General features: G+C 49.1%; 1 long non-coding RNA gene and 1 other non-coding gene across 2 annotated transcripts; one reads left to right on the top strand and one right to left on the bottom strand.

The window, feature by feature from the left end:
- The first annotated feature begins 3,964 nt into the window (after positions 1–3,964).
- On the top strand, positions 3,965–4,407 carry LOC148664713 (uncharacterized). The gene is made up of 2 exons (XR_015937151.1): positions 3,965–4,236; positions 4,316–4,407. It is a non-coding gene; the product is annotated as an uncharacterized LOC148664713 (long non-coding RNA).
- Positions 4,408–12,681: 8,274 nt separating this feature from the next.
- Positions 12,682–12,753, bottom strand: trnad-guc (transfer RNA aspartic acid (anticodon GUC)). Its single transcript has one exon. It is a non-coding gene; the product is annotated as a tRNA-Asp (tRNA).
- Positions 12,754–13,571: the final 818 nt, after the last annotated feature.

The raw sequence follows: 13,571 nt of genomic DNA, 5'->3' as shown, positions 1-13,571 counted from the left end.
AATACACGGTGCAAACCGTACCTGCAGCAGAATGCTGTGGCACATGAAGCCGTTTTGTTTATCGGTTGTAAGGATTTAGGAGCGTACTACAAATCGAGCAAGCGAAAAGAAAATTAAACAGGAGTCACTTTTTGGATTGCTAATTCATTGTGCTCTGCTCGTCTAGGTTCAAATCCTATCCTTGTCATGGTTAAGGCCTGAGACGTGTGTGTTTTTTCTAAACGGTGTTTGCATTTGTTTCCTCTTTACTCCTGTAAACTCAGGATTTTTTTTCCTTGGTGGCAACAATACGCTTCTGTAAATGGTAGACTCTGCTTTCAAATTAGCTGCACCAGGCATTCGGATACAGAAAAACACAGGGATTTAAAATTCAGGAATATGAATGGTCAATTGCTTACAGTTGGCTTTTTACGTTTTCTTATTTAGCGATTTGTGTATCAATCTTTTAACAATTCATTAAAATGCTAACAACATGTAAAATAAAAACAACAGCACCGTTAAATGAAGGGGAGACAGGTAGTTTTTTTTTTTTACAATCAGATTCCAATCTCTAATGCTGTGTGTGAGAGCTTAGGTAACTTTCCTTTTCTCACATTTTCTGACGACTATTCCAAAGGGGCACCCTGTCAACTCCTAATACTTTGTATGTTTGATTATTGTCGTTTTATTTAGTAAAAGTTCAATATTGATCATAACTAAAGAAAATTAGGATCACGAATAAAAAAAGGGCTGAAGATGCGAGTCACTCTTGAATCAGAGCTGGGCGACACGGGCTTCTGTTCTAATATGATTGTACGAGAAGCAGGAGGAATCGCTTCTCTCCTATGGAGCATGAGCTGAATCAGGAGGGAGACATTTTGTATGCTTGTGCATATGTTAACGCATGACCTACATCGTAAAACTAAATTAAAAACTAACATTAAGTTGTCAAAGACATTCATTTATATACAAACAAGAGACAGACATAGCAATGGTTCTACATTAACTTGTCCTACACTGATCAGACTAATTGAAATGTATGAAAGCCCGTTTCTGCCAGGGAGTTAAAAAAACGCGCTATGGTATCGCAGAATTCCAACTAAGTAACTCAAAATTGCGACTTGGTAACTCAGAACTCCGACTTTATATCTAAAATGTTCTTTAGCTCAGCTAGCAAGGCCTGGATTCAAGCCAATACAGTGAGGCACGAAGTAGGGTGGGAGCGGCGAGGGCACAAGCCCTAGAACCCGAATCCGTTACAATAACAAAAGGACAGACAATGAAATATGGGCTATTTCGAAGTCACAAATGTGAGATATAAAGTCAAAATTCTGAGTTTTTAGGTCGCAATTCTGAGATTCTAAGTCACAATGCTGAGATACCATAGTGCGTTTTTTTTTTACTCCCTGGCGGAAACGGGCTTCCATTGGTTCTCAGTGCTGCGAAGCAAAAGCAATCTCTGAGAAATCAGACAAATTATTATCAGAACATGTCAAAAGCTGATCAGTATTTCTTTACTGGGAAGCAAAGAAATGCTTGTATTACACATTTTAATATGACATGCAATTACACGTGAAAATTAGTAAAATTATTATTGTAAAATTACGTGTTGATAGAACAGCCCCCTCGATAAAAGAAAGTGTGGACGGACGTGTCGCATGTTCCGTACTCTGTCTGACAGCGAGTTTAACACACTGTCCTTGGAAATTAGAAACGAATTGAACAATAAATTAATCTGAGCAAATTTTACACGTGTGGGTGATTTCATTCTGTCGAAATTACGTGGAACTCCTCCGCTGGGGTCAGATACACACGGGAAAGTGTTCAGGCGGCTTCACGGAGTCCCGCCTCAGACTGGAAGCAGGTTCTAATTAGACGCTGAGAACAATTCGGGTCTCTGTGTGTAATTGATTGTGTTGATTGAGCGGCAGTGCGACCATGTGTGTGGTAGCATAGTCCTGCTAGTATAAAAACCTAGTCACCGCGTTCACACTTTATGCTCTCTTGCTTCAACACAGTTTGGTGGTTTATGTGTCTTACTTCTGTAGCAGTTTAGCGGGACGTCAATTTGGCGATGCGCTCGTTTCTCTTTGTGCTGTGCCTGTGCGCAGGGGCCGGGCTCCCCGCACTGATCTCCGCCGGACCGGCTGGCTGGGACTCTCGGGAATTAGCGCTCCAGGCCGACCTCCCGGCTCCTGAAGACGCAGCCCAGTCGGAGGATTTGAACCTGGCAGATGCGCCCTCCGAAGACCTGTCTGCAAGCGAGAACGAATCGCAGTCCTTGGCTCCCGACTTTCGCCGCCTTCCCGTGTCCAGAGACGCGTACTCGCCCTACTTCGACAAGGAGAAGATGAAGCCCGAAGCCGGCAGCCGCCCCTTACCCGCCTACATCAAGAGCGTCCTGTTTCCTCCCCAGCGAGGGCGGCAGCCGGCTCGCCCGGCCATCGGGGGCACCCGAGGAGTGGCTGTGTGGTGCGACTCCAGCAGGATGTACGTGAGGGTCAGTCGGCTCCTGTTCGGCTTCAGCTGTCGGCCATCGGAGGTGACCTTGGGCAACTGCAGCGTCAGCCGAACCACACGCAGTTACTTCTACTTCATCTACGGGCTTCACGAGTGCGGCACCGAGCGATCGGTAAGCGGGTCTTCATCTACAGGCAGTGTATCGATGTGAGCTGTAGGGCCAGTATCGGGGTTGCCTTTCCTGGGAATATCCCTTCCTCTGTGACCCTGCAGGTTGTCCAGGGCCGCCTGGTGTACTCCAACACTCTCCGCTATGCCCCGCCCTCCTCCAGTGCACCTGTGCATCGCTTCATTCCCTTCTCTGTGCCTGTCAAGTGCTCCTACAACAGGTAGGCAGGGCTCTGCTGCTGCTGAGAAGCCGCTGGGAAAGTGTCCAGAAGCCCCTCATCCCCTCTGTCCTGCAGGTTCCACTACTCCTACAAGGTTGGCTATGTCCCCACGTGGGCCAGGAGAAGGACCTTCTTCAAGGACCTGAAGAACAAGCACAGCTTTGTCCTGCTCACCACCAACTGTAAGCTCCTTGAGCGAGTGGCTCCTCCTGCCTGCAGAGGGTGCTGTGTGCAGGTGTAATGCTGCCTCTCTCTCCAGCCCACTGGGTCCGGCTCTCTCCCAAGGATGAGTACTTCCTGGGTCAGCCCATGTACTTCCAGGCCACTGCCTACTTTGCCACAGCGGAGCAGAGGCTGTACATCCACTCGTGTTATGTAACGGAGAAACCAGACCAGCACTCCCAGCCCCGTTTCCCCGTGATCGACAACTTGGGGTATGGCCCCTTCTGGGAGGGGAGGTGGGCAGGAGCCCCGAGAGCCTGCAGGGGTTCATCCTTGTCCTTGTCCCCAGGTGCATGGTGGACAGCAAGGCAGATGGCTGCCTGTCCAGGTTTGTCCCCTCCAAGCAGAAGGATGTGCTCCGCTTCACAATTGATGCCTTCCTCTTCCAGAAGAAGCTGTCCAGGAAGGTACTGCTCTCAAAGGCTGCTCAGCCTTCTCGCTCTACTGATCCATTGTCTGCTTTTTCATCCATGATCTAGATGTGAACCAGACTGTGGCAGCTCTAGTGCCTAGAGCTGCCAGCTTGCCTTCGCTGATGGCAGAAGGTCCTTCTCTGTCCCTCTATTGGCCTTGATCCCTTAATGCTGTGACCTTCCCTCTTGCAGCATGAAGTGACTGAGCTGTACATGCACTGTGTCATGGCTGTGGCTCCTGCTAAAGCAACACCAGGGACCAAGTCCTGCACCTACAACAGGGAGGCTAAGAGGTACTTCTGCAAGGAGCCTGCTGAGGGTGCTCTGGGACATGCCAGGTGAAGGTCTCACCTGTCCTCCTCTCCTCCAGGTGGGAGGAGCTGTATGGTGACCATGAGGCCTGTGCCTGCTGTGAGTCCAGGTGTGCTGGCAGCCGGAATGAAGGTGGGTCTTGTTCTCTATCCCTTGTGGATGCATCTCTCCCCAAGAGACAACCATGCTTGGACAACTGAGGAATGATCCCATGCTGGACAAAGGGACGGTTTAGATGAGTAGACTGTGGGTCTCTGGGTATAGCAGATCCCTCACTCCTGGGTGTTACTTGTCCACAGGTACCAGGAGCCTGGTGACCAGCAGTCGGGTGGCTGTGGCACCAGTAGAAGCTCCTCTGGATGTGGGAGCTGACTGGACTGAGGATGAGGAGGGAGACCCTCAGAGCACCAGTGAGGATGTGGAGGGAGCAGAGGACTTTGGAGATGTTGGCCAGTGGACAGGTAGGGTCTGGCAGGAGGAGCTCCTGTAGGGGTGGGTGTCCTGCAGTTCAGCTGGATTGTTCTCCTTCTTCCTCCCCAGGTGCTTGAATGAAGGCACCAGCCTGGCCCTTGTGACTCTCCTGCCTCCACTCGCCTTGTAATGGCAACATCTCAATAAAGCTGTGAAAGACCCTTCTGCCTGCCCTTGTTTCTTTATGGTTTATAGGTTTGAATGGGGTGGAGAGATTCAAGGGGAGTGAGACCCATTAATAAATTGAAGTACTGTATTTGTGGGGGTTCCCCTTTCAAGAATGCTTCCTGTATTGCTGCCAATGAGGACTGAAAATGGCTGGAGTAATAAAGCATTGTACTGGGGGAAGATGGCTGCACTATTCCTTGGGCAGGGCAGTGTGACTTTTTTTACTGTGGGAGAGACAGAGGTGTTCAATATACTGGAAATCCTCCTGTTTCCGAGAGGGGTAGTGGTTATGGAGTGAGTTGCTACTGTAGTGCCCAATAAGAGTGAGATCTGGTGTCCTATTCTGGGCTGCACAAACTGACTAAAATAAACGCAAGGAAGGAATTGTCAACAGGGGCTTGGTGTAAAGTAGGCCTTCCTTCCTTAGCAGAGGAACAATACTGGTGTGTGAACATCAGTGAATAATGGTACAGTTAGAATCTCGGAGGTCTTGTCTTATGGGTGTTGGTTTCACAGCAGTGGTAGTGGACAGTCATGAGAAGTATTAGGATTGAGACTGGAGATCCAGTACTTGATCCGGAAGACAGGTGTTCACAACTACCTCTACCAGCAACACAGACGGTGTAGATTGAGACTGAACGCTTACTACACAAAGACTCTCCACTGTTTCAGTGTCCCGTGTCATGGATTTCAAGTGAATCCTAGTCTTCCTTTGTGACTACCTATAATTTGCACAAATCATGATGGCCCACTAAGGCTGTCAATTTTTAGCCCTACTGCAGTGCCCTATTAAAGATTCAAGGATTTAGAATAAACTATTTTATATAATGGTTCTGAAGGTTCATTTCTAATATTGAGGACAATGGGTTATATACCCAGCGTTCTTACCAAAGGATAAGAGACCTTTTGCTATATAAAAAGACTCCTTTCCACCACTAATTTATACAGGTTTGGTTCATTTGGGTTTTATCAGTTAAACATTTAATATTGTATTTGTCAGTTTGTTGATGCCTATATATCACAGTGATCTGCACACACATCTTTGACTGAATATGGGCTGCCAAACCTCTCCACCAAACTTATGTATCACGGTAGATACACAAGAAGTTTCTTTGTAATAACAGGGTTGGTGCCAGTATTCAGATTGGGTCAACTGCAAGGTAAGAACAGTATCACATTAACTGGAGATGATCCAGAGATTAGCATGCAGCTCTGTACGCCAGATTAATACCGATTTGCAACGCGCTCGTCTGCTGACTTAAGTGCCCTGCTCAGTAATCACAATGTTCCCAATTGCAGTGAGCCCAAGGAAACAGCTGCTGCCCTCTAGAGGACACTACAGGACAGGAGACAGGACTAAGTACAATTCCTGCAATAGACTAAGCAGTTTAGTGCCAAACTAATGGAACACTGAATCCTATGGGACAGTTCCGAATGTAGTAACAGCTTAATACTGAAATAATATCATAAACACCTCGTGATCTTAAGAATCTGTCGCTGTTAAAAAGTATTGTAATAATAAGCTAAAACTGTACTGCAGCCACAACACAGTGGACCTGCAGCTCCTGTCCTGATCATACAGAAAGATGTCATCACTATGTAGTGTGCTCTCTGAAGGCACCAGTTCTGTAGGGTTTGGGCATTTACTGGGACAATTATTAATTGTAGCAGTAAATCACAAAATTGATTCTTTTGATGGCTTTAGAATCCAACTATGCGATATAACTCAAACAACGCACACACACAGGTACTAATACACGAGGATACATTTATTAATACATAGAATATGCATATAAACCTAACAGATCTTATCGAGAGGGTTATCAGAATACAAAAGATATATATTCAGTCAGTTACGAAGTGTTACATATATCAAGAGGACATACGTTCAGTATATCATTAATTTAGACCGTTTCATAAAGTGAACTTGGTTACAACTTCTACATTAGATACTCAAAACAAGTACATAACTCTTAGGAATTAAATTGATATCAACTGGTTGGGATAACAATTGAATTCTCGAGCAGTAATGCAGTGAAGTTGAATACTCATCCAAACTCTGGGGATTCAGATCTCCTGCGGGCACAAAGAAACAGTTGCAGGCTGTTGCTGTCCAATCCGCGCTCTCTGACTCGGTGCCAGGCTGTGCTGTGCGGCTTGCGACGGTGCGCTGCTGATGCTCATTGACCAGCTAGTTAGTTTTGGCTTTAACTAGCAAAGTTTATGCACAGGAGAAAAGATGACTGTGGGTCCCAGCAAGTCAGGAAGAGGACCGGTTCGTTCCTGATGATGAGCTAGTTCTGAATAGTGATTCAGCTGTCCACAGTTCTGACCTGTTCACGAGGCTTGCTGCTGATGCTAACCTCGGGTGGATCCTCTGGTTACTCTCTGGCAACCTCCGCTCTAGACTCTTAGAACAAAGGAAAGTTCTGGCACTCGGACACACTGGCCGTTCCGTGGTTGTCCGGGCTGAGTCTCAGGATGGTCAGGAGGCGCGCTGCGAGAATGTCCTGCCCTTGGGAGCCTTCTGCTCCTGGGCCGTCCTGCCCTGGAATTCTCCTTTGAGAAGTCCACAGAATCCTACTGGAGCTCTGTGTTGCCTGTTTTTACCTGGAGGAACTTCAGCTCATTCATTGGCTGAAAGTTCCATGGGCATCAGAGTCCCCCGTGGGTTACTCAGGCCTACCAGTCCCTGATTGGTTGATCAAGATGAGATATGAGTCACTTACTCCTGACACTTAGGAATGCAATCCAGATGTCCATCTGGCACTCCCTAGACAGATAGGCGCCAATGGATGACCATTGATCATGATAGCCAGGCTTAGCTAAGTGCATCCCCCTTTGGGAGCTGTCCCTTATCAAAAGAAAACATCTTTAAATCAGCCTGCATGAATAGCTTCTCTGTGGCTGCACCACAGAGATGAAGGGAGAGATGGGGCCTCATTTGGAAAAGCACAGCAACACTTAATTCTGTCTTATTAACCAGCATTGCCGCTACAGTGCTTAACGCAGAGAGTGGCGAGGCTGGGATGTCAGGGCCATACGACAATTCTTTATGCAGAGAGTGGAGGCATTGGTGTCAGGGCCATACGACAGTGCTTTATGCAGAAACTGGCGGGGGTGGGAAGTCAGGGCCTGATGAGACTGCTTTATGCAGAGGGTGGAGGGGTGGGTGTCAGGGCCATACAACACTTCTTTACGTAGACAGTGGCGGGGGTGGGATGTCAGAGCCTGAGAACACTGCTTAACGCAGAGGGTGGAGGGGTGGGTGTCAGGGCCATACGACACTTCCTTACGCAGAGAGTGGCAGGGGTGGGATGTCAGGGCCTGACGGTACTGCTTTACGCAGATAGTGGCGGGGGTGGGATATCAGGGCTTAACAACATTGCTTTATGCAGAGAGTGGAAAGTTGGGTGTCAGGGCCATACGACAGGGGTTAACGCAGAGAGTGGCGAGGGTAGGATATCAGGGCCATACGATAATTCTTTACGCAGAGAGTGGAGGGATTGGTGTCAGGCCCATACGACAGTGCTTAACGCAGTGAGTGGCGAGGCTGGGATGTCAGGGCCATATGACACTGCTTTACACGGAGAGTGGAGGGGTGGGTGTCAGGGCCATACGACACTTCTTTAAGTAGAGTGTGGCTGGGGTGGGATGTCAGGGCTTGACGACACTGCTTTATGCAGAGAGTGGAGGGGTGGGTGTCAGGGCTATACGACAGTGCTATACGCAGAGAGTGGTGGGGGTGTGATGTTAGGGCCATACGACAGTGCTTTATACAGAGAGTGGCGGGGGGATGTCAGGGCCTGAAGATACTGCTTTACGCAGATAGTGGTGGGGGTGTGATGTCAGGGCCATACGACACTTCTTTAAGCAGGGAGTGGCAGGGGTGGGATGTCAGGGCCTGACGATACTGCTTTACGCAGATAGTGGCGGGGGTGGGATGTCAGGGCCAGACGACAGTGCTTTACGCAGAGAGTGGAGGGGGTGGAATGTCAGGGCTTGACGTCACTGCTTTAAGCACAGAGTGGATGGGTGAGTGTCAGGGCCATAAGACACTTCTTTGCGCAGAGAGTGGCAGGAGTTGGATGTCAGGGCCTAAAGATACTACTTTACGCAGTTAGTGGTGGAGGTGGGATGTCAGGGCCATACGACACTTCTTTACATAGAGAGTGGAGGGGGTAGGATGTCAGGGCTTGACGTCACTGCTTTATGCAAAGAATGGAGGGGTGGGTGTCAGGGCTATATGACTGTGCTTTCCGCAGAGAGTGGTGAGGGTGTGATGTCAGGGCCATACAACAGTGCTTTACACAGAGAGTGGCGGGGGTGGGATGTCAGGGCCTGACAACACTGCTTGACGCAGAGAGTGTAGGGGTGGGTGTCAGGGCCATACGACACTTCTTTACGCAGACAGTGGCGGGAGTGGGATGTCAGGGCTTGACGTCACTGCTTTATGCAAAGAATGGAGGGGTGGGTGTCAGGGCTATACGACTGTGCTTTCCGCAGAGAGTGGTGAGGGTGTGATGTCAGGGCCATACAACAGTGCTTTACACAGAGAGTGGCGGGGGTGGGATGTCAAGGCCTGACAACACTGCTTGACGCAGAGAGTGTAGGGGTGGGTGTCAGGGCCATACTACACTTCTTTACGTAGAGAGTGGCGGGGGTGGGATTTCAGGGCTTGACGACACTGCTTTATGCAGAGAGTGGAGGGGTGGGTGTCAGGGCTATACGACAGTGCTTTACGCAGAGAGTAGTGGGGGTGTGATGTCAGGGCCATACGACACTGCTTTACACAGAGAGTGGCGGGGTTGGGATGTCAGGGCCATACGACACTGCTTGACACAGAGAGTGGCGGGGGTGGGATGTCAGGGCCTGACGATACTGCTTTACGTAGAGAGTGGCGGGGGTGGGATGTCAGGGCTTGACGACACTACTTTATGCAGAGAGTGGAGGGGTGGGTGTCAGGGCCATACGACACTTCTTTACGTAGAGAGTGGCGGGGGTGGGATGTCAGGGCCTGAAGATACTGCTTTTCGCAGAGAGCGGTGGAGGTGGGATGTCATGGTTATACGACAGTGCTTTCCACTGAGAGTGGTGGGGGTGGGATGTCATGGCCGTAAGACACTGCTTTATGCAGAGACTTGAGGGATTGATGTCAGGGCCATACGACAGTGCTCCACTCAGGCCTCTGCTTGAATTTCTACTCCTCCTCTCTCTCCCTACCTCTACCTCTCCCTCTCCCTACCTCTCTCCCTACCTCTCCCTTTTCCCCTCCCTACCTCTCTCCCTACCTCTACCTCTCCCTCTCTGTGGGGCCAGCAGGGGGCGCTCACCTTGCGGTCTGTGAGGGTCCTATTGCCCCAGTATAGTGACGGGGGACACGATCTGGCCCACCAGCGACAAGCAGGTTACCAGATCTAGACAAAGGGGGCAACTCTTAGTCGTATGAGCTTAGTCACACATCGCAGCGATTAAAAAAACAAAACAAACATATTATGTCCGTTACTAACGACTTTTTTTTCCTACATTGAAAGTCTCTTTCCTGGGTGATTTTCTACCGCGCCTGGGGCTCTTCATTTCTCCTGGGTGTCTCATCACGGGCGGATTTGAAACAGACCACAGAACCTGCCGCTGCAGTGCTCTCGGTTAGAGGCTCTCATCCTGCATCACCAATCTTACACAGGAGGGACGGAGCTGGATTTCTGTCTGGAAAATAAACTCCAGAGTGAGAGAGAGCAGAGAGGGGTAGGGAGAGGTAGAGCGGTAGAGAGGTAGAGAGAGGGAGAGAGGTGGAGGGCGAGGGAGAGGGAGAGAAGTGGAGAGAGAGGGGGTTAGGGAGAGAGGGAGAAGTAGAGAGAGGGAGAGGTAGAGGTAGGGAGGGGAAAAGGGAGAGGTAGAGAGAGAGAGAGGTAGAGGTAGGGAGAGAGAGGGAGGAGGAGTACAAATTCAAGAAGGGGAAAATCCACAACACAACACAGGCGTCGGCATGCATGGGCTACAAAAGGAACAAGTAAAATGTTTCTTCTGGGCTGAAAAGAGAAGGAAGGAAAACACACCGTTGCGGCGCTACGACACGAAGACGCCGAACCAGTTGAGCACAGCAAACCCAACCTGCTCTCACAAGTTGCTTGCGCTTCAGGCGAAATAAAAGCTGCTGAGCTAAATCAGGAAAGCGGTAACTATTAGGACTGCTCACTGTTCCTCAGGCTGGGACAGGAGAGCACAAACTGTATTATTATTATTGAGAGACAGGCTCACTGTCTGTTCCTCAGGCTGGGACAGAGGATCACACACTGTATTATTATTATTTAGAGACAGGCTCACTGTCTGTTCCTCAGAGTTGGACAGGAGATCCCACACTGAATTATTATTATAGAGAGACAGGCTCACTGTATGTTCCGCAGGCTGGGTCAGGAACTCACACAGTATTATTATTATTATTATTGAGAGACAGTCTCACTGTCTGTTCCTCAGGCTGGGACAGGAGATCACACACTGTATTATTATTATTATTGAGAGACAGGCATACTGTCTGTTCCCCAGGCTGGGACAGGAGATAACACTGTATTATTATTGAGAGACAAACTCACTGTCTGTTCCTCAGGCTGGGACAGTAGATCACACTGTATTATTATTATTGAGAGTCTGGCTCACTGTTCCCCAGGCTGGGACAGGAGATCCCACACTGTATTATTATTATTTAGAGACAGACTCACTGTCTTTTCCTCAGTCTGGGACAGGTGGTCACACACTGTGTATTATTATTGAGACAGGCTCACTGTCTGTTCCTCAGGCTGGGACAGTAGATCACACTGTATTATTATTATTAATATTATTGAGAGTCTGGCACACTGTTCCCCAGGCTGGGACAGGAGATCACACACTGTATTATTATTATTTTGAGACAGGCTCACTGTTTGTTCCTCAGGCTGGGACAGGAGATCCCACACTGAATTATTATTATAGAGAGACAGGCTCACTGTATGTTCCGCAGGCTGGGTCAGGAACTCACACAGTATTATTATTATTATTGAGAGACAGTCTCACTGTCTGTTCCTCAGGCTGGGACAGGAGATCCCACACTGAATTATTATTATTGAGAGACAGGCTTACTCTCTGTTCCTCAGGCTGAGACAGGACATCCCACACTGGATTATTATTATTGAGAGACAGGATCACTGTCTGTTCCGCAGGCTAAGACAGGAGATCACATACTGTATTATTATTATTGAGAGAGGCTTACTGTCTGTTCCCTGGAGGCTGGGACAGGAGATCACACGCTGTAATATTATTATTGAGAGACAAGCTCACTGTCTGTTCCTTAGGCTGGAACAGGAGATCACACACTGTACTTTTATTATTGAGAGACAGGCTCACTGTTCCTCAGGCTGGGACAGGAGATCAGACTGTATTATTAATATTGAGAGACAACCTCACTGTTCCTCAGGCTGGGACAGGAGATGACACACTGTATTATTATTATTATTATTATTGAGAGACAGGCTCACTGTTCCTCAGGCTGGGACACGAAATCACACAGTGTATTATTATTATTGAGAGACAGGCTCACAGTCTGTTCCTCAGGCTAAGACAGGAAATCACACACTGTACTTTTATTATTGAGAGACAGGCTCACTGTTCCTCAGGCTGGGACAGGGGATCACACTGTATTATTATTATTGACAGATAAACTCGCTGTTCCTCAGGCTGAGACAGTAGATCGCACTGTATTATTATTATTGAGAGTCTGGTTCACTGTTCCCCAAGCTGGGACAGGAGGTCACACACTGTATTATTATTATTGAGAGACAGGTTCGCTGTCTGTTCCTCAGGCTAGTACAGGAGATCAACCACTGTATTATTATTATTGAGATACAGGCTCACTGTGTGTTCCTCAGGCTGAGACAGTAGATCACACTGTATTATAATTATTGAGAGGCTGACTCACTGTTTCCCAGGCTGGGACAGGAGATCACACACTGGATTATTATTATTGAGAGACAGGCTCACTGTCTGTTCCTCTGGCTGGGGCAGTGAATCACATACTGTATTATTAGTAATATTGAGAGACAGACTCGCTGTCTGCTCCTCAGGCTGGGACAGGAGATCACACACTGTTGTAGTGTGCTCTCACGAGGCACCAGTTCTGTAGGGCTTTGGGCATTTACTGGGACAATTATTTTTGTGGCATAATTATTTTTGACGCTGTGAAAGAAAACAGAGAAGTGAAAGGCAGTCATTTCTCTAAGGAGGTGAAAGAAAAGCTACTCCCCGTCGGGGAATCGAACCCCGGTCTCCCGCGTGACAGGCGGGGATACTTGCCACTATACTAACGAGGAAGACATCGCTCTCTCCAACCCCCGGCATCGTGTCCCGACCCAGCATGCTGGAAGCCGACGCGTGCTGTGATCCCTTTACGGAGCAGAAATGACAACCGAGGAGCCGAGAGATCATGTCAGCATTTCGCGTCTGAACGGAAAACACAAACGACCAACTCGGAATGACTTGCCTTTGACGCTTTTCAAAGTGTTCTTTGTGCACGACGACTGCGCCGCCTAGCAGATACAAAGGGGTTGTACAACTTTGAACTAGCAAATGGAAGAGGGCTAAGCCCCCTCTCTTTTAGCCCAGGTTCGATCTGTCTCCCAGAATCACCAGGGCGCACACACACACACACACACACACACCCGTGCCGTTGAAGTGCTCTGCTTCATTTCTAAGGGCAACTCAACATTCACTCCTACCCCGAGTGCAGAAAAGACAGCATCCACAGCAACAACAGCTCAGGTCTCTGCACAGGAGCTAAGCTGCCCTCATCTCCTCTGCTCTGCGGCTCCTGCGGAGTGGAGTCCTGCCTGGAGCCGTGTTTGCAGGCGGCGGCTCCCCGCGCCCTGTCTGGGCGTCGTGTCCAAGAGCTCCTGGGAGGAAGAGAGAGCCCTCCCACTCGGGGGCTTTTCCACGGTCTGTGTGAGGAGGGGCGGGTGTGTCCAATAGCTTATCGAGCGGAAGCCTGGGGCGGCGGAGAGCTGTGATCGTGCAGACCTTGAGGTGTCACCTCTTTGTCTGCTTTCCCGCCCCCCCTCCGCCCAAGCTCTGCTCCAAAGTAGCCCGGCAACCCCTCACACCTGCACGTGTCACAACCTAAGGTGCGGTCATG

This window comes from Lepisosteus platostomus, chromosome 5 (genome assembly GCF_059453375.1).
Source record: "Lepisosteus platostomus isolate fLepPlt1 chromosome 5, fLepPlt1.hap1, whole genome shotgun sequence".
NCBI lineage: Eukaryota > Metazoa > Chordata > Actinopteri > Semionotiformes > Lepisosteidae > Lepisosteus > Lepisosteus platostomus.
This window is presented reverse-complemented; position numbering and strand designations above follow the sequence as displayed.